We start from the raw sequence: 23997 nt of genomic DNA, 5'->3' as shown, positions 1-23997 counted from the left end.
GGGGGGGAATGCAAAGTTTTGCAAGTTGCTTCAATACGTCAGCAAGCTGCCCCTCCTGCTTGCCATCGGAGCTATTCTGAGCTGCAAGAGCAATGCAGAGGTATCTCCTCCATGTCTCTCTTGCTGCTTGAAATTGCTCCAACTGTGAGGAGGAGGGGCAGCTTACAGGGCACATTGATGCTCCTTGAAAACCTTAGGGCGCATTCCTAACCAGGTCAACTCAGAAGTAAGTCCTACTTTTTTCAGTGGGGCTTACTCTCAGGAGACTGTGGTTAGGATTGCAGCCTTAGTGTTTTGGCCCTTTTTGGGAATGCTTCTGAGTGAAGGGAAGGTTGAAAAAAGCCAGTCAGAGAGAATTATGCTAACAGGGGTTGGCCTTTCCCCATACTAATCAAAGTCAATTAGAAGCTGGCCATTTCCCATACTAATGAAGGTCACAAGAATTACACACAATGAGCACTTCCCAGTCTGAAATGACTCCATTCTCCAGAGCTGAGTCATCCTAACTCTGTTTACAGCAGACTAACAGACATTTACATTGGATGAGGCGCACCTCATAAGAACATAAGAACAGCCCCACTGGATCAGGCCATAGGCCCATCTAGTCCAGCTTCCTGTATCTCACAGCGGCCCACCAAATGCCCCAGGGAGCACATCAGATAACAAGAGACCTCATCCTGGTGCCCTCCCTTGCATCTGGCATTCTGACATAGCCCATTTCTAAAATCAGGAGGTTGCACATACACATCATGGCTTGTACCCCATAATGGATTTTTCCTCCAGAAACTTGTCCAATCCCCTTTTAAAGGCGTCTAGGCTAAACGCCAGCACCACATCCTGTGGCAAGGAGTTCCACAGACCGACCACACGCTGAGTAAAGAAATATTTTCTTTTGTCTGTCCTAACCCGCCCAACACTCAATTTTAGTGGATGTCCCCTGGTTCTGGTATTATGTGAGAGTGTAAAGAGCATCTCCCTATCCACTCTGTTCATCCCCTGCATAATTTTGTATGTCTCAATCATGTCCCCCCTCAGGCGTCTCTTTTCTAGGCTGAAGAGGCCCAAACACTGCAGCCTTTCCTCATAAGGAAGGTGCCCCAGCCCCGTAATCATCTTAGTCGCTCTCTTTTGCACCTTTTCCATTTCCACTATGTCTTTTTTGAGATGCGGCGACCAGAACTGGACACAATACTCCAGGTGTGGCCTTACCATCGATTTGTACAACGGCATTATAATACTAGCCGTTTTGTTCTCAATACCCTTCCTAATGATCCCAAGCATAGAATTGGCCTTCTTCACTGCCGCCGCACATTGGGTCGACACTTTCATCGACCTGTCCACCACCACCCCAAGATCTCTCTCCTGATCTGTCACAGACAGCTCAGAACCCATCAGCCTATATCTAAAGTTTTGATTTTTTGCCCCAATGTGCATGACTTTACACTTACTGACATTGAAGCGCATCTGCCACTTTGCTGCCCATTCTGCCAGTCTGGAGAGATCCTTCTGGAGCTCCTCACAATCACTTCTGGTCTTCACCACTCGGAAAAGTTTGGTGTCGTCTGCAAACTTAGCCACTTCACTGCTCAACCCTGTCTCCAGGTCATTTATGAAGAGGTTGAAAAGCACCAGTCCCAGGGCAGATCTTTGGGGCACACCGCTTTTCACCTCTCTCCATTGTGAAAATTGCCCATTGACACCCACTCTCTGCTTCCTGGCCTCCAACCAGTTCTCAATCCACGAGAGGACCTGTCCTCTAATTCCCTGACTGTGGAATTTTTTCAGTAGTCTTTGGTGAGGGACCGTGTCAAACGCCTTCTGAAAGTCCAGATATATAATGTCCACGGGTTCTCCCGCATCCACATGCCTGTTGACCTTTTCAAAGAATTCTATAAGGTTCGTGAGGCAAGCTGTGAGCTGTGTTCCGATCACCTCTGGAGGGCTTTGGAAAGGAAACCGGAAGTGACATTTAATGCCTTTTAAGGCATTCCGAGGTCCAAGAAGGGCATCCCCAGGCCTCAGAATGCCTTAAAATGCACTAAAACATCACTTCTGGTTTCCTGAGGGTAACCAGAAGTCGCTTTTTTGCTTCCGGGCTTCATTCTGAAGCCTGCAGAGACTGCAGAAGGAGCACAGCTCTGGTTGCCTTTGGATGGTTCAGGTTGAGCCAGTTCCATGGATTTAAAATCCATGGATAAACAGGCTCAACCTGTATATCACTTTCCAACAGGAGCAGTTCACAAAGCAGGCTACATAGCAAAATAAATGGTTCCCTAGTAATACAGCTTGATACATTTGAAAGAAAAAGCAAAACCCACATTATCTGGAAGCCTCAACGTTTAGCTGCAGTTAGACAAAGTAGATGACTGAACGGCAGCAACATTAAAATCTAATAGCGTTTGTGGACAATGATTTGACTAGCACTGGCTCTTCCTGAGTGCACTACAGAGAAAATGTGCATCCAAGAACAACATGTGAATGCCTGTGGAGGTGTGGAAGTGACAAATACTTTTGCAAGGGATATTAATCAGATGAAATTTAAAAGACATTTGCTTCTGGCCTTAAACTCTTCAGTCTGGAACAAACTGCTCTGGAAATCACTCAGGATGAAGCCTTGAGCTGATAGGGAGTGTCTGTGAATACACATCCTCTGTGCTGCAGGTATTGGTTTCTATGTTTATCACTCAAAGCATCTGGATTAATGTGATTTCTATTGGTCTTTTCAGTGGAAACTTACCAACCATTCCAACAGTGCTTGGAAAGAATGAAAAGAGATGATAAATAGGCACTTCTCAATGCTTCTGGCTGCTGATCATCACCTTATCAGGTAGCCCTTGTTGCCACAAGGGTAAATGTCGTGCATTAATATTCCATACTTGAAAACAACACAATCGACCCACGCACTGAGTCAGTGGAATATATTCTTAAAAATCTACAGTCCCCTTTTATGATACAAGATGTGCAAATCTCATATTTGGATATTTTGATTCCTAGCGTTATGAACTTGGCAGCGACTAAAAAAGTGAGCAGCAATTCAGGTGACTTCATTTTTTAAAGAATGAAGAGGTGGGAAAATATAATTTAATGACATCTTGAAACAGAAAACACTCTTCTGATCAAGAACCTTCTGTCTGAAAGCCCAATCCAAATCCTATCCAACTTTCCGGTGTCAATGCAACCATAATGCAGCCCAGTGGTAAGGGAACAAATGTTCCCATACTTTGAGGAGACCTCCCTGACTGGCTCCCCACCACAGAACGCAGCACACACGGTTGGTATGGTCACACCAGTGCTGGAAAGTCTGATAAGATTGGGTCCTTAAACTTTGTAAACGCCTCCAAAGAGGAAGTTAACATAGTTGGAACAGAGATAAACTGGAAGCTCTAAACCAGCTTCAACCTTTTTTGTGCCACAATCCAGAGAGAGAGAGTGAGAGAGAGAGAGAGAGAGTGAAAGAGAGACTGGGGGCGCATTGCCGATCCTGCCTCCCCTCCCACGATCCAATCTGCCCAACCCTTGCTACCCTGTTTCTTCCTACCTCTTGTGTCTTCACAACAACCCCGTGAGATAGCAGCCGAAGCACTGCTAATGAACACTGCTCTAAACAATCCTCTTGAAGAGGAATGTTCCTGGCTTTTCTAACACCTTCCTGGCTTTTCTATCAGTGGGACAACCTTTTGCATAACAAAGAAATGCAGTATAAAACAGTCAAGGTGTCCACAACATGAGGAGGACCTGAACAGTGATGGTATGAGATATAGGGATGTTGCAAGTATGTCTAGTTTTCACCTATGAAATGCTGGGGACTATCCTTGTATTGGTGTTATCATCTTCAAAAGTGCATTCTGCCTTGCTGGAGTTCTTCAGCCAAAGGCATGATGGCTACATTTTAGAGATGCTGTGGATCAGTGTTTCTCAACCAGTGGTATGGGTACCACCAGAGGTACTTGAGGTGGTGTCTGGTGGAACTGTCTAGCCGTGAGACCAGGAACATGACACAGCTAACAGCAGAAGACTCCAAACCATGTTTTTTCTCAAAAGAGTCCTCCCATCCACCCTGAGCCACTTACTGGTGTTCATCTCATCTCATCTGGCCTTCTAATCCAGAAGTAACTGGTAATGATGTCATTGCTAGTTACTTTCCGTGGTACTTCAAATAGGCATACCATATGAAGTGGTATAGAAGGGGACAGACGTTGAGAAACACTGCTCTACACAGCATTTTCCTTCTTCTAGCAGGGGGTTGGGCTAGATGGTTTTGAAGGACCCTTCTAACTCTATAGTTCTGTGTATGTAATATAATATGCTTTTTACTGCATCATTTTCAATATGCTAATGATTTCAAGGAAAGAAAAATGCAGGCAGTGTTTGAAAATTGCACTGTAAATGTTCCAAAATGGATGTTTGCTATACTTTATGTCTTTCCCTGTGTATTTTCCACAAACCATTTGCTTTTCTTTTAACATATTCTGTAGGCAGGGTGGATTGATTTAAATCATTATTTAAATCACTGAAAAGAAAGCCTGGTTTAAATCACTGGCATAAATCAAGTTCCCAATTTTCTAATGCATTTCTGTTCTAAACAAGTGTGAATTACTCATACTAATTGATTGCAATAACAATTAAAACATGTCCTTTTGGAACTAACAGAGCCTTTATAGTACCTAGGAGCACAATCCAGAACCTCTGGTCATGCAGCCCTCGTTTCTTTTGCACTACAGAATTGTACTAGCTATTTTCATGCTGTCGCTGATGTTCTATTAATATGTTGTAAATTAATAGTATTTTGGGCACAATCTTAAACAGGTCTACTCAGAAGTAAGTTCTATTGTGTTCAATGGAACTTACTCCTAGGAAAGTGAGGTTAGGATTGCAGCCATTGTTTGTTTATAAAATACATTACTTGTGTAATCCCTCAATTTTGCCACAGCAAAGTTTAAAGAAGCTGGGGAGGGTGCAATCTTGAGTAGATAGAAATAAGGACAGGTTAAGCATCCCTAGAACACTAGTTCCAGCAGCCTAAGGCCCTTTTAGGATTGGGACAAAGGGTAGTAATTACTGAACAGAACAGTATTTCTCCATGAGATGGAAGGTAAGTGTCCTCCTCCCCCAGCCCATTGGAACAGGCTGCTCCCCCCCCCCCAGCTAGGGACCATCCAGGCTTATGTATGTGTCCTGCCACCTCCCATGCACAGACCATCCATGGCTGGTTCATAGCTGGTGAGGGGCTGTCTTGGCAATGTGCCCTCCCTCTCCCCAGAACCTGCAGCATTTTTTGACTGGCAGGACAAATGATAAGCCCCACTTCCATTCCTCATGGAGTGGCTTGAGGGGATGGTGCTTCCTGATGTAGCAACTGGGGCCACCCACGTCAGTATCTTCTAGCTTTGGTTGCTCCAGCCATCTGGGAGCCAATATAGACTGCTTAGTCCACTCAAAGGCTTGCATTGTCTTCTCCAGTCACCCAGGGGCCTGTGGGGTTGGCTGTGAGGATAACAGTAGCTTTATTGGCCAAGGGTTCAGCATTGGAACTCTCTACTTTCTTGTGCCTGTGAGCCTCAGCCAGACCAGCTGCTGCCTGGTGATGTGATTGCCCTGTGGCCACGTTGAGCGGACATGTGCAGAGGGGGTCAGTTGTGGCAGCAAGTGGCCTATGAGGGCTAGGCCAGCTTGAGGTTCTGGGCAGGGTTGTGCAGGCCATCAACAAAATGGAGTAGTGCTGGAGGATATTCTGGTGTCTGTGTCCTGAGCTGATGCAGAGTGCAGGAGCAGAAATTGGTAGATGCAGCCATCCTGCTGCAGAAGCAGAACTGCCTTTTGGGCACCCGGCTGGAGTGCTGGCACAGGCTGACTGGCAAGGAGCCTGCTGTAGGCATGGGCATTAGTATGGGCACATGCTCAGTGCCGGCCGGTACTGGACTAGCGTAGGGTGATCGCCCAGCTTCCACTACTCTGCGGTCTCCCAGACTGGCAAGCTGCAGCACAGTAGGAGGGGGCGGGGAGGAGGCGTTCTGGGAAGGGGGGAGGCTGGCAGGGGGCAGAGAGAGGGCGGGGGAGGTGTGTCAGGGGGTGGGCTGGAGGCATGCCGGGGGTAGGGAGGGAGGCGGGACTGCAGAGCTCTGCTCCGCAGAATCCAAGGCACTCGTGTAGGGCTCCATGCCCTACACAAGTGCCTTTACCATTGAGGGGCTGCTTATCTTACCTGGGAGAAGGGGATGAAAGTCCCCTTCTCCTGAGGCACCTCCCATGGTAGCCTGGGGCGCACAGGATCTGGTGGCAGCCCTTCTCGGTGCCACCGAGCCTGGGCGCCCCAGATGGTTCAGGGTTGGGCTGGCTGTCACCAGAATGAGCTCCGTGCACGCACCGTTCAATCACGGGGCCACTGTGTCGCCAGTGCCATACCTCACAATGGGGTTTGGGTGGCATCATAATTTCTGGGAATGCCAGTATTGTTGCCAGGCTGGCCACACCAGTAGGAATGGCTCAGATTCCACTGGCTCCTCTCCTAGCCGGCCTTAGGATATGACAGATGCAGTGCCAAAATCCAAATAGGATTGGGCATTTACTGACTCCCTGGTGGTCTAACATAAATGGCTGGTGGGCTGTATTAGGCATTGTGTATTGCAACTTGTGCAGTCCTTGTTTATCATTTAGAAATTGAGTCATCTTAGAAATTGAGTGGAAAAGGATGAGAGTGAGACATACTTCTACAATATGAATTCTATGAACCCATAAAGCACAAGGCAGGTTCAGTATATTATAGCTAATCAATGTCCTCTAGAAAGATGGCCTCCTATTAACTTTTAATAATGTTTTTAACTCTTAGTAAAATGAATACCTATTAATACATACAGTAAGTAAATGATATTTTACAAAGAAAACTAACAGCAATTACTAGGATGTATACATTCAAGAGAAGACCAAGTGAATGGAGATGCTTAAGGGATAATTCAGCTAACTTAGGTACCCTTTAAAAGTTACAGTTGTGTAATGAGAGCTGCTTTCCATTGAGTTCATTGTGCCACTGTAACATTTAAAGGGTACCTCATTTATATGATCTGACAGGAAATCCAGTATTAATTCGAATGTCAAGATAATCAATTACTTTTGGAGTAGCAGTCAAGAAATTAATAAAGAAGCCTGAATATTTGACTTGTGAATGCAGTGTTCCGTTTTCAACTAGGCAATCAATATAAAGTCTCCAGGGGAAAAAAAATAATAATAATACTACTTGGCCAGCCTGGCGAAGTAATAACATAAGAGCAAGATGCTTAGTCACTCTCACTGTTGTAATACTATATATAAAAAAAAAAAATCTCAGATTTGGTCTTTCATGCTTTGACCACCCATTGTGGGAGATTTAAGGTTTAAGGGCACCATGCTCTACTCAGAAATTATGCAAGCTTGTACAAGCAAACATATGAGTCAATCAAAATTGTACATCTCCCTGTTTTTAAAATTTTGATGTTATAAGATGATTGACTGCAAAGTCTCACAAAGTTGCACTTATAAAGGCAGGGTGCATGAAAATGTGTATAAACATTTCAGTAAGATGAATTGTTGATTTAGTAAGGGTCAAACTACATGTTGTGCACTAAGTGTGATGTGACCTGGGAGTATTTCTTTTAGAAATAGTGTGAGTGTGTGTGTTGGAGGAGGGAGGTGGCATCAAATGAAGTGAAACCACTGCAGAGAGATAGGGCTGCTTTATGATCCGAACTCTGCTGTGGTTCTGATCCTTATCTTGCTTCCGCCTCCCCCCTCTGTGCTATTGTTAGAGGGGAAAGTTTCCATTGGCTTCAGTGGAAGCTTTCTCCAAGTAAAAATAGTGGGAAGGGGCAGTGGCGTAGCTAAGGGGGTGCAGGGGGTAGCACTTGCACTGGGCAACAAGCTTTACAGCCCAAACCTGAGCTGCCCAGGATGCCCAGCTTCAGCGGCACTGCTGCCACTGGATCCTGTGTGCCCCGGGCTACCGCGGAAGGCACCTCGGGAGAAGGGGACTTTTGTCCCCTTCTCTCGGGTAAGGTAAGCAGCCCTGCAATGGGGCTACTCACTTTACCGCCGACCAAAAGGTCAGCGGTAAGCTAAAGGCGCTCGAATAGGGCGTGGAGCCCTCCACAAGCGCCTTGGATCCTGCAGAGCAGAGCTCTGTGGACCTGCCTCCCTCCCTCCCCCCCCGGCATGCCTCCAGCCCACCTCCCTCCCCGCGTCATGCCTCCATGTCACGCCTCCTTCCCGCTCTCACTCTGCCTCCTGCCGGCCTCCCCCCTCACCAGAATGCCTCCTTCCCAGCCCGTGTCTCCGCCCCCGCTTACCGTGCCACAGCTCAGCGGTCCGGGAGACCACCAAGCCATGGAAGCTGGGCGACCGCCCCACGCTAGCCCAGCACTGGCCGGCACAGGCAGGAGCCCAGCGGTGAGGGTAGCAAACGTCCCGTACAGTATGTTTGTGATAGTGCTTGGCGGCACGGAGCCATGCCGCCGAACACAGGATTGGGCTCTTTGGGGCAACAAGCTGAGCATGACACTAGTGGCCAAAATTGTGAAAAATTTGGTATGTACGAATAATATCATCATGTTATATATCATTGGACAGGTAATTTAATGCAGAATGCAATGAAACAAACCTCATTAGAATATCTGTGTTCTATCAAAAGTTATGGCCAATTAACCAGAAAATGAAGACACAACTGCCTTATGGAACACAAAATACATTTTCTTAATTCAAAACTGACCTATGAGACTGATTTGTTCTGACAGCCAATGAGATATTATTATGATATAGCATGGAACCAGTAAGTTGTTGATTTGAGTCAACTCATTTCCATGTATCATAATATAGTTAGCCCTGCTAGCTGGGCACTTTTTTCAAGTGGTATTCCTCTTACATTTAGCAGGTGAAGTCTTATACTTCACCCCAGCACAGTATCTCTAACCAATAAGGGGCATATATATTTACTTAATTAATTAAATTTGATTTTGTCATAGAGGGGGGCTACAAAATCTTCTTTGACCCCAGGTAGCAGATAGATGCCTTAGCTATGCCACCGGCTGGGGGAGGCAGCAGAGCAAGTGGGTGGCAAATTTCTGGCAGGCGGAGGCAGGTTTCCCCCCCCAATTTTCACTTTTTAAAAAGCCTGGGTATGACATCACTTCCAGATATGACACAACTTCCGGGGCATCATTTTGAGCTTGCACCGGGCTACATGATCATTATCTATACCACTAGGGAGGGGTACCCAACAGGAATGATGGTGGAAGCAGTGTATGAATGCCCTCCTACTCACCTTCCAAACTTTCACTGTGTTTCACATACAGACACCACTCTCTATTTGTAAAAAGAAAAGAAAAGAAACAAAGGAAAAAATACGGGTGCATGTCGCGCATTTACTGTAATGTTACTTTGACTCTTAGGCAAATTAAAATGACAACGGATGTGTTGGCACCAGCCACCAATCTCCTTGTTCATCTTTAAAGATGACCCAACCGAGTGCAAAGCTTTAAACTGTGTGAAGAACCGTTTATAGAACATTAATTGGATGCAAATAGGGCTCATTTGTATTGCATCAAATGACCCTTATATTTGCTATGTGCAAGTAAATTAGGCACAGACAAGATGTTAAATGTTTATGAGAATAGGCAAGTAGTAGATCAGAGCTGTATTTTATGCTGAGGGAGGATAATCGGTTTCAAGAGCTTCTTTGTGACATGTATGTTGGTGGTCCTGGCAGCAGCAGAGGTCAGTGTTAGTCTGGACCTGCCTTGCTCCTGGCTTTAGCACCGACCTGCTCCAGTTAGATAAGGTCAGATACAGGAAGAATTCTCCCCCCTCCCAAATCCATATTTTGATCTTGAAAAACTCCTAACATGCCACCAATGCAACATTGTCTATTTTGGAGCTTAGAGAGCAAGAAGATTTTTCCACCTTGCCTTGTACAAAGAATGAGGGGGCAAAAAACCCCTCCACCCATGTTAGGTTTGTTGAATCTGCTCTATAATCTCCCATGCCATTTGCTACAATGGCACTGTCAAGGGCCTATCAAACCTTTGGGGATGATTTTCAGAATTAAAAGCTTAAAATCCCTCTACTCCCAGTCTGGATCAGGTCCCTGTCCAACTGCTATTTGAAAGAGAAGAAAGCCTCAAACTGGGTAACATCACATCTAGTTTGGCCTTTAACCTGCTGTTTTTGCCCAGCCTACAGGGGTACACATTTTGTCCCTGTTGTGTATATGCAACATTGGGCAAAAATGGCTTTTAATTAAGATATTTCAATTAGATTTCTCCCAATCACATCATATGTTATTACACTGGTCAAAAATTTTAATAATTGAGTCTATCTAAAAACTTAAATTGCAGATCTTTTGTATGTGCTTGAGGGGTGGTTTCAGCTGGGGAAGAGGAGATGAGATAGCTTCTGCACACAAAATACTAAATAATAATTTCAGAAAATAGTTGGAAAATAATAAAACTTGTTTAAACCAGAGCAAGAGATGAACAAGGACAAAAGAGAAGATAATTGTGTATGGTTATGGATTTTTTTTTTTTCCAGCCTTTTCCCCCTGCTGATAGGAACAGCTGAGCTGTCAAATTTGCCTCCACGGGTAAAAGAATGGAATGAGTCAGAATCAAACAGCTCTCAGAGAACATAACTGTCTGGCATTGTCCTCTGGGCCCTTTACAGCAGCGGTTGAGGCTTATCCTTTCCATCTTCATTTTCAGAAGTGCTGGCCTTTTTCTAGAAAACTTGAGGCAGTAAAGCTTGAAAACTCTCAGGCTTGAGGCAGCATCACAAAAGGAAGGGCTTTGTAATCTCTCTCGCTCTCCCTCTCTCTTAGATTGTCTTGATTGTAAGGTAACTATTTTGTTTAGATACTAGCCATACTAGTACCATACTAGCTCTACTAAAGTTTATACTAACAGTTTTCCCAGCATTTCACAAACTGTGGGTTGCAACCCCATTTGCAGTGAGCTATGCACATGGAGTGCAATGCACTCCATGTGCATTGGCCCCAACAGTGCTACTTTCAGTGCAGCCATAACTTACTGGGTGGGCCCAGAGTCATCTTCTGGGTTGCTCTGGGCCAGCGACCCACTCTATCAGCCTCCACAAGCCTCAGAACAGCCCTCAGAAGTGTCCGGAAGTGACTTCCACTTTGTGGGTGTAACTTGCAGTTTCTGAGGGCCGCGGAGGCCAACAGGGGACCCTTCTAACAGTGCAACCATTGACAGAGGCAAGGGGGATGGCGGCAAGAAATAGGCCTTCTTGGTGGTGGCGCCCTGTTTATGGAATTCCCTCTTTCTGGAATTAAGAATGGTTCCCTCCTTGGAATCCTTTTGGCGGGGTCTTTTTATTTAAGCAAGCATTTGATTTTTTGATATGGGGGGCTAGCTCTTTTTATGAACTGTAATTTTAATTGTGATCCATTGGAGTCTGTTGAGTTTTATTATTTTGTTTTTATGTTTTATATGTGACTATTGTTTTATCTATAATTGGATTGGTGTCTTATTTTGTAAGCCAACTTGAGTGCCCTTGACTGTGGTAGAAAGGCAGTATATAAATTATTTAAATAAACTGCATTGTGACCCACCAGGGAGAACAAGGTTGGGAAAAGGTTGGGAACGACTGAGTTATACCTTTTGCAGTGTTGTAGTACCAGTGAAGTATGCACATTCACATAAGGTGTGAAAAGTCTCCATTTTTCCCAACATGCAAAGGAATTCCAGATATGTGGACTGTAGTTGCTCTTAGGGTGGAATCCTGAGGCACCTTTGGACTGGTGCAAGTCCCTTGCACCGGCCCAGGAGTATCACAGGAGGCCCAGGAGGATGAGTTGGCTGGGCCAGAGTACGGATGCGCACCAGCCCGCAGAGGCTGAATCCAACCTCCGTACCAACTCAGGGATGGGGCCTTGCATCAATTGAACTCAGCCAATGCAAGGCTCTGGGGTGGGTGGGGAGGAAGCAGGAGGGAGGCGTTCCAGGGCGGGGGAGAGTGGGCAGAGGGCGGTCCCAGGGTTTGGCAGGGAGCAGGAGGCAAGGCTGGGACCCAGCTCTTATGCCGAATCCCATCCCCCATTCCCGAGCAGCGTGGAGCGGCTTCAAGCCACTCCATTCTCCTTTGACTTATGCCACCTCAGGAGGTGGCACACATCTGAGGAGACCTATAGGGGCTGCAGTGGCTTACCCAAGGGTAAGGGGAAGAGTTTCCCCTGACCTCTGGCTGAGCCACTTTGAGGCCCTATTTTGTGCTGGATACAGATCAGGGCTCCTGGCCTGCCTGTTCCAGCACAAGATAGGATTGCACTGCACAAGGCATTGCGATCATTATCATTTGTTTCTATGTTCCACTAAGGGCATAATCCTAACTTGTGCTGGAATAGGCAGGCCAACTGGCCTGCACTGAATCTGGTGGAAGGTAGGTATGGACTTTTTCACCTGGTGTAAAAAATTTCTGATGGTAAGGGTGGTTCAGCAGTAGAACAGATTGTTGAGGGAGATGGTGGAATCTCCCTCACTGAAGATCTTCAAGCAGAGGCTCAACAAGTACCTGTTGGAGTTGCTCTAGGAGGATTTCCTGCTACAGGCAGGGGGTTGGACTAGATGACCTATTAAGCCCCTTCCAACTCTATGATTCTATGAGTAAGGGGATTTTATTTTATTCCATGCTGCGTGCCAGCCAGCTCTATGGGCACAAATCCAAATGGCTCATCTAATGTTGTTCAGGTCAGGTATGGTGCTTAGGATCCAGTCTGCACTGCCACAGCCTATCCCACCCCCTCCCAAGATCAAACCCCCCCCACCCAAAAATGCTCCTCTATTATCCCCTCTCATCACCTTCTTCTGCTCCCTGCACCAGCCTGCTAGACTGGCACAAACATATCCTGTCCGGGTGCAGGTTCGACGCTGCTAGGTCAGCACATGTCCTTGTGTTGGCCTAACCCGCTCCTGAGTAGCCACAAACATGCTTTACAGTACGTTTGCAACACTTGGGAGCCAGCACAAAGGACTTGCGTTGGCTCAGTGGTAGGTCTCAGGAGTACAAAGTTTCTTCTGGGCCCCTTCCCAAAGGGGAGGGGGAAATGGGGGCGGGCAGAACGGCGAGGCAAAATAGGGCAGGGGAGTGCTGACAGCCACAACAGTCTTTGGAGCTCAGGTCTACTAGTCTTCTTGATGGAGAGCCCAGGTCTACCCAACCATGTGACATTGGAAGCTAGATAAAGTATTATGGAAAATTAAACACACTCCTAAGCCTCTCTAAAATTTTTGAAATATAGAAAATGGATTGCAGAAAATTGGGCACCGTCGTATTTAGGCTCACACTAGAATGGATCAAAATGAAGTTCCCCATAGCTGGGTCCTTGAGCTGCTATACACTCTTTCATGGTTATGGGATCCACAAGCCAAAGAGCTACTGTAGCAGGCCAGTTTCCTCCCAGATATGACTCTCTGTTAAGGAGGGTCATGGAAACTTTCCTGGGCCTGGTGTGTATGGCTTGCAGCAGCAGTTGACACTGCATGCGTGTGGTTGTGCCCCAGCATTATGTGCTGGCAGCGAGTTCAGGTGAGATAGGAAAATGTCAAGTCCCAAGAAACCTTCTGGGCCCCCTTCTTTGGCTCCTGGGCCCCCTTTCAGACCCTGGGCCCTGGTACAAATTACCCCCTTTACCCCGCTCTCCTAGGCCCTGCATCCCTGCCCCTGCCACTGCCTTATCTTCTCTGGCGGGAGTGGTGAGGTCAAGTGATGCATACAGGCTGCTGCCCCATTTTGCACTTTTGTACATTTTCCACTTTTGTAAAGCCCTGCCCCCGACAGCCCAATCCAGAATAGGATTGGACTGTCAATGTACTAATTAAGAGCTAGGCTGCAGTTCTGTGCTCATTTACTTGCGCTAAATCCTATTGGATATTAGGATTACATACATAAGCATATATAGGATCATGCTACAAGTCCTACAAGTAAAGGTTACTTCTGAACAAATGTGCTTAGGAGTGTAGTGTTCATCTTTCGAAATCAAATGGGTTGTTAGAGTACTTAGAGTTGCTGAATCATTTGCTATGTTTAAGAAGCTTTTTAAAATATGTTTTATAAAGCTACACAGGAGAGCCATTAACCTGCATCTTTTTTGTTAAATCTGTAAATGTTGCAAAATTTTTTAGACGTAACAGAATAAAGCTGACATGCAAATATTTAAATCTTTTCCACTGAAACCTCTTAAATGTTCCATGTGTATGTTATTACAATGTTTTGCAGTTATATTTTTCATACTGGAACAAAGAATGACCTTTGATGATGAAGATCATTAAACGAAGAGGGAGGGACACCAAAAACCCACAAGTAACCAAATCAAAAACAGTAAAACACTGTGATCATTTACAGGCAATAGACCCAATTCTAAGACGGTCCTGTACAAAACGATACTCATAACTAGCAACACAGTGTATTCCCAGACACATCCCTATTAAGAGAAGGCTGAGAATGTGCTGCTTCTTCTGTACAATGTAAGGAAGAATAGGAGATGCATCAGGTATAACAAGTCCAGCCCCAGACTTGAACCATCAGCCTACACCTGCATGCACATGTGTAGGTTGTCTTATCTACATGCTTTGACAACTGGTGTCAGCATATATATGCAAAAGGTAGATATTTGGATCCTTCATATATGCCCACAATCTGCAACGTCATATGTGGAAAGTACTAAACCTGTTCTACAATGGCAAAAACTTGCAGGATTTGGGTGACCGTTGGCACTAGATGCTTTGTCTTATGTCTTGCTCTGTCAAATCTTAATTGGCTTCCTAATGTGGCAACCAGTTGGACTACGAATGCATATGTCATGCCTGCCAGTCAAATCCCGTTCCCACCCCTGGTAACATTCTTAACATCATGCTAGATGACAGTACACACAGAAACACTGTTCTCACCTCAAGGGTCACTGCCCAAAACCTCTTACTGCCACCACTACATGTTGCTGAAGGAACTGCTCTGCCTGCTATATTCATTCATTTTTCAATGGTTCATCATCCACTGACTTAAACATGAAGAAGGAACTGAGTGTCTAGGAGCAGCAGTGTTGCCCTTGGATTTGCACCCCTACCATTCCCCTGCACAGCTGTCTAACCATGGGGTTTCTATACCCTCATTTCCTGTAAAAACTGCCTCTCCCTAAATCCTGCCCCTAATGAGGGTTTTGCAGGAGTGCTTCCTACATACCAGTGGAGGCTATGCCAAGCAGGGGTGGCATGAAAAGGTTACTCCTGGATCAGCAGCTTGAGGGGTCTGATGGTCAGTTGTGCTCAGCACAAGGAACCACTCAGTGGGGAACTTTCCTGAATTATTTGCAGAAAGATTGTTCCCTTCTAAATGAGGCCATGGGTGCTTCTAGGACACGTACAAAGGGCACTGAAGCAGTGTGCTTAGTATTTACCAGCCAGACAAGGACTGAACTAGCCATCTTGTAGATTGCTATCAGGCCAAACAGAAGTGGCAGATCAGCACAGTGGCTTTCGTGTCCAAACAAGCCACTGTCCTCAGTACTAGACTTGCTGTTCATCTTCTTGTATTGATCAATAGACACTCAAGAAGCTGTGGTTTCAAAGTATTGACCTCCATATAGAGAAACCAGGGAGTCTATCAGGAATAATCAAGTGGAAAGAGAAAGGAAGGAGCCTGGACTTCACTAATTCCTCATGCTATTTGGGCGGTGGGGCAGATGGTGTAGAAATAAGCTAGGCTGGTGTAGTAACTTTGGCATGCAGAAATTATGCATCTGGTGGCTATGGTGGTAGAAAAATAACAGGAAAGCTTAAGGTGACCCTAAGACTTGGACCAATTTAAGGAAAGTTGAGCTCATTTAAGTCCTATTGATTTCATTTAAAGATGGGCAAACTCTCCTTATTCAATATGAAATTGGCTTGCTGTTGAAGAGTTTTTCAGTGATTACTGAGAAGGAAAAGCTCCTCCATTTCAGGAATTTCATCCCAATTCATAAGGTTGGTGCATGCATATTTATGATACTGTGCATATGTGCCTTCTTATACTGCCCCCTTGTTCTCTAGTTCCCAGCACGAGCCACGGTGGGGAGACACTTGAAAATTCATTATCTCGCACTCTCAAACAAAGCATACTGAGGGAAAAGAGAAGGTTTTAGATCTGGACAAAGAACAGAAATCACTTAAAATGTTTTCAAGGAACAATTAAACGAATGGCCCAATCCTATAAGGGCCTTGCACTGCCAGAACTAGCGTTCCAGCAGCCCAAGGTTCTTTATGGCTCTTGCAAGAGGCAACATGCCATTCAGGGTGGTCTGGCCACCACCGTGATCCATGAGTGCCTGCAGCCACATGCCAGTGTCCTGGACAGGAGCCCTGGTGCCAGTAAGTCACCATGGGGTGGAAGGGGAGGGGGTGAGCAGAATGGGGCGAGGAGGGGGAGGTACAAGGCAGAAAATGGGTCAGGGAGGAAGGCAGATAAAGGCTAGGAAGGGGCAGTATCAGCGGCAACTATGCTGTTGATATCTTATCCCCTTCCTGGCCTCAAACATTCTGCCTTCCTGGATCCACTCAAACATTCACCTGCCACATTGCTGGTACAGATCCAAATTGACCCATTTAGGCAGTGGAGACTTACCCCTGGGCAAGAGAACAAATATTTCCTTACCCAGAGACCACCTGGACTGCACCCCCTGCAGGATGCAGCATGCACTCCAGTGACACAGCTGCATGGTAGGGATTTTGATAGGACTGGGCTGAAATCAACCCAAATAGAAAAGATGCTCACCAAGCTAAAGGCTGCTTGGTTCAGCGATCTGGTTGGGTGGTTCACAGCAATGAATGAATGTTTCATTAAATATAAGGGCTTAACATAAGAAATGTGCTTGTTCCTCTAAAGCAGCATGCTCATCCTGAACATTGACCATCCATGTGATGAATCTGCACATTCCAAGCCAGAAGAACTTCTAGTGGAAATGCTGTTTTGTAATCCAGCTGAGCTGTGCTTTTTGAGCTGGATGAATTCATATTCTGATCCAGGTGCTCACAAACTTCAATTATGAACTTCGGTAGCAACTCTCACTTTATGGGAAAGAGAATTATCTCTCTGCCTGAAATCAATGGAATTTAAAAACATTTGACTATACCTTCTTCAGTCTCTCCTGTCATGCTTCCACTACAGCATCCACCTGATGTTTATGATTTGTGCAAAGCGAATGCTTCGCATTTATATTGCACTTTCAGGTGTTAAAAACATTTTATGTATATTATCACCTTGCAATCTATCTTACAAGGAAATGAATGTTATTAGTGGCATATTGCAGAGGCTGACAGGAAATCGCTTTACCTAAGACCTCCTACTAAATTCTTGGCAGAGATAAGATTCAAATCAGGGACTTCTGCATCAGATTCAGTCTCTTTGCCACCCAGGGGTGGCCCAACCCTGAGGGCACCTGAAGTGTTGGCATGGAGCAGCACCCTCAGAGTGGTGGTGAGAGATGACCCACCTGTTTGACACCCTCATCCTTTGACAACCCACCTGTTTGACACCCTCTCCAGCCCACCACTCCACTGGTTATGGTGAGCCTCTTTTGACTTGCTCCCAGAAAGTCAGAAGAGAATTGAAGCATGGCAGCCTCCTTATCCTTCTAGCACTGTCGGAGGAAGAAAATTTGTTTAAAAGCTGCCACAGCTCCAAACAACTTTTCCCTGCCTAGTTAATACTTACAAAACACCCAGTAGGCGGAGCGAGGGGATGTGGAGCCCTCCCACCCCTTCCCTGCACTTTCTGAAGACTGCTGCATGTGGCTTCCCTACTCCGTTCTTGAGTCAGGAATGCTGGGTTCAAGCAGAAGAAACATGGAGTAAAGGAGGCTTCATAGCACAGGCTTTGAAAGTAAAGCGAAGGGGGAATGGAATGTGCTGCTTGTTTACCTGATTACCCTCCATAAGAGAGATGTACACAGGTGAATGCAAGCAGAGGTAGCTGCGGGCATAGGATTCGAGTGGCAAGGGGGCACACACTGCCCCCTGTTGCCACCTGTACAACACTAGTCCATATGCAGTTCTGAACAAAATAAGAGTACATCTGCATCTGTCCAGCTCAGTTCTACATCATGTCGCTGACAATAGCATGAGGCCCTGGAGACTGAGGCTGGCATACGTGGGTTAAAAATGATGGTCATCATAATTGATAGACTGGAGTCTTTTGCAGTTTAATTTTTCTCCAGCCCTTCCATGGGGATTCATGATGTCCTACTATCTCTTTTCCCCCCTCAGCAAGGGAGGTTGCCTCTGAGCCTCCTGCACATCACAGTTTTCTTTTCTGACACTATCATTTTGTTGGTTTTTCCTCTCCCACGTTTGACAGGATATGACACGCTTGGCTGAAATACCAACTTAACGCAGCAGATAGCTTTGGACATGGCCAGGCACAAAACATACTGGTAACTCCAAAAGGAAGGGTGAAAACCTAATGGGAAAAGACTTCCAATGATTTCACCACAAATATATTTCATACCAACAAAATGAACAAGTGAAATAATACATGAACACAGTGACACTGAGATTTCCCAAGTACGTAGAAACAAGATCTGTGGAGCTTGCTTTGATTTAATGGTGGTGTTAATAGGAGAAAACCCTGCATGTCCCACATGATAGTTCCATGTGAACGAAATGCATCCTTTTTGATACAATCCCAAACTGAATTGAATCAAAATGGGAATGTAAATAGTTTTCATCACAATGGCTGACTCACTTCAAACAATAATTTGATTTATGTGTTCGTTCTTTCATTCTGTCAGTTCTAAAGCACTATTGTTGGTGCACTTATTGCATTGTATGCCATGATCAGAGAAGGCAGGTGTCAGTCCCAAGCAGCATACAGATATAACCTAATTATCCATGGATTTTTCACCTGCGGTTTTATCTCAATGCGATGAGAAGGGCCCTTTAAATTAAAGGAAAAAAGTCCTTTAACAGTAGCCTTGTTAATGTGAGAGAGGGCACCCGGCTGACAATCCATGAATCTTTCTCTCTCCAGGCACTTAGAACAGCTTTATTCCGAGGCAAGTGACCCCTCCCTACCCCCTGAGCACGTGAAAGAATGTTAAATGGCAGTGATTATCACCTCTTCCATTCTTTCCCTCCGCGCTGCCGCTCCTGGTGAAGGGAGGGATTGCTGCCTCAACTGAAGCCTTTCTAAGTGCCTAAAGAGAGACTGGTCGTCTGCTTGATGCATCACAAAGGTCAGCAAGGCTGCTTATAAATCATGGAGCAAAGGGCCATTGCTTTTTTTAAATGGATTTGCTTTAATGCGATTTCTGTTATCCAGGTGAGTTCTGGGAACCCTCGTAAATAACAGGACTCAAACTGTATACAATATACAGCACAATCCAAATTTTAACAGCAGAGAGTAAGAGAACAGGCGAGACAGTTGAATTGAGCAAATGCACTTAGAGCACAATCCTATGCATGCCCATTCAGAAGTAAGCCCCACTGTGTTCAATGCAACTTTCTTCCAGAGAATTGTGCATAGGATCGACACCTTACATATTTCGCCTTCATTGTGATGAAAATTACTGGTTAGATGCTTCTATGTTCAAGCTTAGGGGCTGATTTTCCATTAGCAATGTTCTCAACTGCTAACCATCCATCTCTCTTTGTCATGCCAGTAGCTGCCAGAGAACCCCAGCAGCTCTGGAGGGTAGAGATGCATTTGTCCTAGATGTCATACTTAGATTTCATGGAATGCACATTCTTGTGCAGGGGGAGTAATGAAGTGATATGACACCATAATGATGGATGCTGATAGGACTGTGCTTGTACCTTGGGATCTTAAATATGTGCACTTGCTTCACACATATATCATATTAGCTATAAATAATGATGCCCATTATACGTCTCAAATGGGGACCCTGATTAATCAGAGTCGGAGGATTTCCTGAGGCTTCACTTGGGGACATCTCTAATTAGTCTGTATCTGAAGTGAGTGTGTAATTGGCCCATATTAACAAATCAATGTGGATTTCTGTTGTAAAGCTTGAGTGATCTCCTGTAGATCTTGGCTAATACAAATATCATGACCACCTTGACCTCTAATTGAACAGGAGTATGAAAGACCTTTATTGCTGACATTTATGCTCATGCTGGGCAATAGCAACTCCTGGAGAGATCACACTGTAAGCCAGCGAGTTAAGGTTACGAATATTGTGCTCCTGAGTTTAGAGCTGCCTTTATCGGCCTTGCTCTGGAGCTACTGACTCCAGCAGGGCAAAGAATTTTGCTGAGAGAATGATTAACAAGGGCAGACTCTAGCTTTCTGGCTGCATATCTGCTCTCTCTGAAGTGTATAGAATGGCTGCTGAAATGACACCTCACTGCTTTCCTTCAAGGAGGGAGGCTCACATAGGACCAGCCAGATGCCCAGGGAACCCAGAAGCCCTGACACACAATCAGAAGCAATGTGCTTTCATAGCCCCTCTTTACAGACGATGTCCCTGTATGTGTTTGATCAAGCTGCCGGAACAGAAAGGAAAGCATTGTGGAATGCCAAATGGCCTTTGTGATTATCTATTATGATAGCTGAGCATGTGCTGAGTGTAGGATTTGTGCATCATAGCTTCTGCCTTGGCCAAAGTGATCTCATGAAAAGCACCATTTGTCACAAGGGAGCGTTGTTTTATTTTCCACACTATATGCTATCCTGATTATGTTGCCTGACTTTCTATCAAAGATAAGGAATCAGCCAGCAACCTGTGACCATTACTCTTTGCAAGGATAATTGTTCCATCTGGCTTTTCTGCCAAACGCATTACAGGATTTCATGCTGGCTCCATGTATGACTTCACTGCAGTCATACAGCCAGACTTTTAACTGATCATATCTTATCCTCACCTTTATCCTTCTATGGTTCTTTTACTCGTGCAGCCAGCTCTGTCCACTGGGCCAGAAGCTGACAAAAAGGTAACACTGCATCAGTATTGACTTTGTGGTTGGAAATATTTATATTTCTCACATTTACCCAGCAATGCTCTGTAGTGCGGAAGTAGCTTCTTTGTCACCCTCTACCTGTTTGCGAATGGAGTTTGAGTGTACAATATCATGCGCAGTGTCCAGGAGCTATAAGCTAGGATAATGAAAAAGGGGGATTGTGTCCCCTTCATTATCTTCTCCTACATCTCCCAGATATCACATTAGATATTGCTTCAAGCAGCAGTAGCTTTTAGACTCTTCTTTTGATTAGCCATTGAGGATCTTTATGACCACGTGTGTAATCTGACCGGATCTATATGGTCTTGTTCTGTCTCTTATTTCCACAGAAGGAAAATGCAGGTGCATTATATACAATTGAATAACAAACAGCACCCTCTGGGAAAAGGCGATTGTGGTAAGGGAAGACAGAGTAGCAAGACATTTCTACGTATCTTGTTAGTGGAGAAGAGTTTTGTTAAGTCTGTGGCTCAGACATGTTCTGCATGTTCCACAGAGTTTTGTGATTCTTTCCTCTAATTTATTTGCTGTTAATAAAATAATGTGATAACAAACCTCACAAATATATCAAGCACATATATCAACAGCTTAGAATGAGTGCACTGTGAACGTGACACTGCTCTAAGGACACATAAAACACAGAAGGACACATAAGAAGTGACGATGTTTTTGTAGAACTTCAAGGCTGTTGGTCGCAGTGATCCAATGCTCTTCAGAAGTAGCAGGTTTATTCTCTGAATACAATTGTAATGCCAGAGGCAAAGGTTCTTTCTGGATACGGATGCAAAGAACACCAGTGGATGACACAAATGGGGTGTATTAGTCTAATTAAGATACAAGCAAGATTTATAAGCAAATAGAATAATACAGATTGCTTACGCCAAGTCTACTGTTGATAGCACCAAGACAACTGTGAAGTACTCCAGCAGGTTGTGTCAGTAGCAGCTCCTAAAGAGGCATATGCTGATGTTATATTATGCTGATGTAATACTGTTAATAATACTGTTAATAATTATTTGATAAACCAACACCCATTCAGCTGCTACGATCACCGAATTCAGTATTGAGCAACACCTGATGGCCATTGCGTGTAGGACCTTCCAGAATGGTCTACACCAGGGATTGTTAACTGAGGGTATCCATACCCCTTGGGGGTATAGGACTTGATCTTTGAACAATTTAAAAAAAATATTGTTAAGATTAGATTATTAACAATCACCATTATCAATACGGATTGAGGCATTCATTTCCTAGCTCTCCATATGTAAAGTAAAACCAAGCGACTGACATCTTTTGAAGTCATACTGGGACCTAATACTACTAGTGATCATGATTTCTACAGACTGGTAAAGGGGCATGGGGACATATTGGGCAATCCATTGGGGGTCTGTAATCATAAAAAGGTTAAAACTACATTGATGCTGGTCTACACTGATGCTTCCTGATAATGGGTTCAGGGTTTTCTTATATATGCTTAGTATGTCTAATAAGAGGTATTGATTTTTTAACACCTCCATTATTATAGCACTAAAACATAATACTAACATAGCGCTAACATAATATAACACGGGCAGTGCAATCCTAACTTGTGCTGGAACAGGCAGGCCAGGAGGCCTGTGCTATATCCAGCGTAAGTTTGGGGCTGGCTGAGGCTTGGCTCGAGGCAAGGGTGAAAAATTCCCCTTACCCTGGGGAGAGCTGCAGAAGCCCCAATGGGTCACCTGATGAGTTGGCGTATATCCGAGCTGAACATAGCAGCCAGAAGTTGTTCCACACTGCCTCGGAACGGGGCTAGGATCTGGCAAAGTGCCGAATCCTGGCCCTGCTCCCGGCTCGTCCATCCACAGGACAGCTTGCTGCCTGCCCTCCCCCTCCCCTGAAACTCCTCCTCCCCAGACCCCTCTGCTGGTTGAGCTTGGCCAGCACAGACCTACCACGCCTCATCGGCATGAAGTCTGGATGCAGCCTCCATGGGCAGCATGCATCCCTGCACCAGCCTAGCTGACTTATACAGAGGTGTATACTTATACTTATACAGAGGTGTAAACGTGCTTCATGGCACATTTGCAACCCTCCCAGGCCAGCGCCAGGGACTTGCACAGGCCATGGGCACAGTTTGTATTGCGTCCTAACATTATTTAGTAAAAGAGGGATGCCATCAAATAAATAGGGCCCCTAAATTGCAGGTATTGCAGACTCAAAGCAAACAGGGCCCTTTAACTTGCAGGCTTGAAGCAATGCCCAGTGCTTTCCAAGATAAGCAAGGACAGCAAGAAGCAAATGATACCTGTTAGGTAGCCTCTACAAATTATAAATAACTTTGCAGTCACCTCCATAGCCAGTTCTGAAACCTTGCCTGGGAACACTAACAAGGTTTAAAAATGCACCCAATTAAGGAAGAAAAAAAGAGAGAGAAAATTCTCCAGAAGCTTCTACCAGACTGCAAAAATATACCAGAGCAGGCTGCTGCAGCAGGGTTTTGATGCTTGAAGGGTCCAGAAAGAATAAAAGGGGTATGTTGCACACTAATGAACTGCTCAGGATTACAATGTGATTTCTGTGTGCAGTCCTCTTGAAAAATTGCTCTGAAAATATTTCAAACCTTCCACAGTTTCAAGACATTAATCCACCGTTACCATTAGGAATGCTTCACTCTGCAGTTTAAATTGCGGACAGATACAATTGACAGCCTACCCAAATCTCAGAGTCATGTAAGGTTAGCATTTAGCTCTGAATAGAAGGGAAAGGGGCAGAACCTCATCTGCAGGTGGACTTACAAGAGCTCAACACTGGAAACTGTTTTTATGACTTGCAGCACAATCCAGACCTACCAAGGCCTAGGAGAGCGGGGTAAAGGGGGTAATTTGCACCCAGGAGCCAAAGAAGGGGGCCCAGAAGGTTTCTTGGGACTTGACATTTTCCTATCTCACCTGAACTCGCTGCCAGCACATAATGCTGGGGCACAACCACACGCATGCAGTGTCAACTGCTGCTGCAAGCCATACACACCAGGCCC

Source organism: Tiliqua scincoides, chromosome 2, assembly GCF_035046505.1.
Source record: "Tiliqua scincoides isolate rTilSci1 chromosome 2, rTilSci1.hap2, whole genome shotgun sequence".
NCBI classification, from domain to species: Eukaryota; Metazoa; Chordata; class Lepidosauria; order Squamata; family Scincidae; genus Tiliqua; species Tiliqua scincoides.
This window is presented reverse-complemented; position numbering follows the sequence as displayed.